The sequence below is a fragment of the Lactuca serriola genome, chromosome 2 (genome assembly GCF_051521515.1).
Source record: "Lactuca serriola cultivar US96UC23 chromosome 2, Lser_US96UC23_V15, whole genome shotgun sequence".
NCBI classification, from domain to species: Eukaryota; Viridiplantae; Streptophyta; class Magnoliopsida; order Asterales; family Asteraceae; genus Lactuca; species Lactuca serriola.
In genome coordinates this window covers 215,965,006-215,968,483 of record NC_136409.1, presented here as the reverse complement: position 1 = coordinate 215,968,483, position 3,478 = coordinate 215,965,006, and the positions used below count along the sequence as shown (strand labels likewise).

General features: G+C 36.3%; 1 non-coding gene across 1 annotated transcript; it reads right to left on the bottom strand.

Annotated features, from left to right (window-relative positions):
* Positions 1-460: 460 nt before the first annotated feature.
* Positions 461-533, bottom strand: TRNAR-CCG (transfer RNA arginine (anticodon CCG)). Its single transcript has one exon. It is a non-coding gene; the product is annotated as a tRNA-Arg (tRNA).
* Positions 534-3,478: the final 2,945 nt, after the last annotated feature.

Below are 3,478 nucleotides of genomic sequence, written 5' to 3'. Positions count from 1 at the left end.
TTCATAAATTTTAATTTACAACCAAACCATTTATTTTTGTTTAGAGTTGTCTAACATTCAAGTTATATAATTTTTAAATGTTTCGTTTCTTGAAAAACCAAATTGTAAAAAACCGATCCAATCTAATTGTAGTTTGTTTGGTTCAGATTGAATTTAATTTAACTGTTTGGATTCATGTTTTGAAAACCGAAATAATTTGATTACCTATTTAAGTGCTAATTTTGTTTTATTCCAAGGAAAATAATCTTATTTTAATATATGAACTTGTTTCTTTAAAGTGAAAGGAAATTGAAATTAATAAATAAATAAATAAAATAAAAATAAAAAAAAAAATTGATCGAAATTTGATTATCTATTTAAGTGGTAAATTTTGTTTTATTCCACGGAAAATAATCTTATTTGAATATATGAACTCGTTTCTTTAAAGAGAAAGGAAATTGAATTTAAATAAAAATTATCTCGATCGCGATGGGACTCGAACCCACAATCTCCCGCTCCGGAGGCGAGCGCCTTATCCATTAGGCCACGCGATCTTTGATATTAGATTCCTACAACTATAGAATTTATCACATCCTAAAACTAAGTATTATTCCCAAATTAATAAACAGTGCAAACGTTTAACATTACAGATGAAATGTGTGACCAAATGTTTAAAACAATTATAAATAAAAAAACATATCGATTAAAAACTTTCCATCGAGTACTAAAATATAGTAAGTTTTGTTTTGGGTTTTCTTTTAATAAATGTTAATATCTGATTTCAATAATGATTAAGATTTGTTTTGATTTAGTTATTTAACTTAAATACATGTCCATGATGTTTATGTATGTTTTTTTTAATAAAAATAAATGAAAAAGAAATATCTCCTTGAAGATGAACGGGGTAAATTTATCAATATGATCCTCACGTGAAAGGGGCATGACAAAGGTTTAACCACTGGAATTTAAAGACATAGATTATCAAATTTAGAGGCCATAATCAATTAATCATGCAATAAAAATTATTTAGGGACTACCATTATAATTATTTATTTATTTATTTATTTTATAGACATTATCCGTATATTTAAAAAAAATAACAAATTACACGAATGGTCCTTTAGGTTTTTGTTTTTTCCCTAAAGTAGTCCCTACGATGGTTTTTTCTCTCAAATGGTACCAACGGACGTTAATTTGCACGCAAATAGTCACCGAGTTGGATGCACGTCCATTCGAACGTTAACATGCCCCCACACGACTTGCACATGAGGGTATTTATGTCATTTTACTCTAAAGGACATTTTTTTAACATATTATTAACGTCTATATTACGTCTTCTTCTTCTTCCCCCTCATTTCAATTGAACGCTTCTACTGTTAGAGAAAGGAAGTTGCAGAAAATGTCGATATGTGCTTGTGGAAATCGTGATCTAGTCATAGTTACTTCCTGGTCAGATCGTAACCTTGGAAGGTGATTTTGGTATTGTCTTCGTAATGAGAGAAGGTGTGTCTGGATTGGGTGGTTTGATGAGCCCATATGCCCTAGATCGGTGGAAGTGATACCTGGGTTAATCAGGTCTATGAACAAACTCCAATAATCTCTTCAACAAGCTACAATGCAAGCTAGGATGTATAAGTTAATCATTCTTTGGTTGGGGTCTTTTCGTAATTTGGTATATGAAGCAAGGTGGAAGTTGTGTCTGAATGTGGTGTCTGATCATGGTGTCTGAATTAGGAAGTGTTTTGTTGGTCGTAGGTTAATGTAGCATGGTTTATGTAGTGTTTGTGTTTGTTTTGAGTCTGAATGCAGGAAATTATGCTTTGGTTAATGTTGTCTGAATAATATACTCTTTGTGTAATCAAATGGTTTATTTCAGTATGTATGTTGTATTGTTTCCATTGGTCCATACACTTTGAATATCACAAATATTACTTGACAAGAACAACAATATAACAAAAATGTTATTATATATCACAAATGCAGTTAACATTGTTTCATAGTTGACCTATGTGTACAATGATTCAAGGTCAACATGCATGACCATACAAAATAAGGAGCCCAAAGTAAGTATTGATTATTATATAAACATAGGTATTAACACAACCATAAAAGTAAGTTGCAAATTACATCAAAAGACCTAACACTTAACAACAACAACCCCATCCTCACTTCTTTCCTCTTGTACCTCCGGTTCTTTTGTCATTAGGGTCACCTTGATCTTTACAAGTTCATGAATTATGCCATTTGTTCTTGCATTTTCCACATTTAACAATAGTCCACTTCTTGGACAGTTTATGCCCATGGGTACTAGGTTCATCGTATGTCCTCTTCCTTTTCTTCTTAGGCCTACCCACCTAGAAATGTACATAATATTAAATTGCCGTTCTTCATAAACTGCGATTATTTTGATAAATGTAGACATACCTGAACAACATGTTTAGGTGGAAGCAACTTGGTTGAGCATGGTGATTTGGGCTGTAACATCCCAGAATATCAAAGAGTAAAGTTGAAGGGCTAAAAGAGTAAATTGGGAAGGGAAACTCCGCGAGTCCATGGGAGGGACTCGGCGAGTAGGGTCGCGACTTTGGTCGCGTGTTAAGTAGCCAACTCGGCGAGTCAGAGGATGGACTCGGCGAGTAGGCGCTGAGTGGAGAAAACCCTAAATTCGGAGGTTGAGCCCTATATAAAGAACATAACATCCTTTCCCCCAGCCTCTTTACTCTCTCTTAAGTCCAGAAACCCTAGTTGTCGTGTGTGAGAGGATCAAAGTGCATTTGGAGGCTTGAAGAAGTGATTGTTGGGGAAATCTCGAAGGTTAGGAGGCTTGGAGCAAGGGGCTCTGCTTAGATTCGGGTTTCATTGCTGTTGGGGCTTCCTTTTGAGGTATTATCTCGTTCTTGGGCTGTTATTCATATAGATGCATCATTTTGGGGTTTATGGGGAATCATATCTTGTGATGTTTTGAGTTTGGAGGTTAGATCTGAGGTTGCTACCTCAGATCTGGAATGGAGGAGGATTAGAGTGCATGAAAGTCCCTGTTCTTGAGTGATTAGTGAAGCCATCATGTCCCAAACCCTAGCCCTAAAGTGTAAAATGCCTAGATCTCTTTGGATTCACGTAAAGTTTGCCACTTTACATGATGGATGGGTTGTAGGAGGGCAGATCTACGTTTTGGATCAATTGCATGGCCTGGAATGCTTCTGTATGGAATGAGATCGAGAGGCACTCGGCGAGTCACAAAGGTGAACTCGGCGAGTTGCTTGAAGATAGGCTGGGACTCGAAGAGTTGGAAGAACAACTCGGCGAGTTGGATGAAGATGGCCTGGAACTCGACGAGTTGGAAGAACAACTCAGCGAGTAGGTTGAAGATAGCCTTAGACGCGACGAGTCTGTTCTTGGACTCGGCGAGTCTTGTCGAAGAGTCCCAATCTTTTCTGGTTGAGCCGTGAATCGGTGAGTCAAGGGGTGACTCGGTGAGTGGTGTGCGAGTGGACTCAGA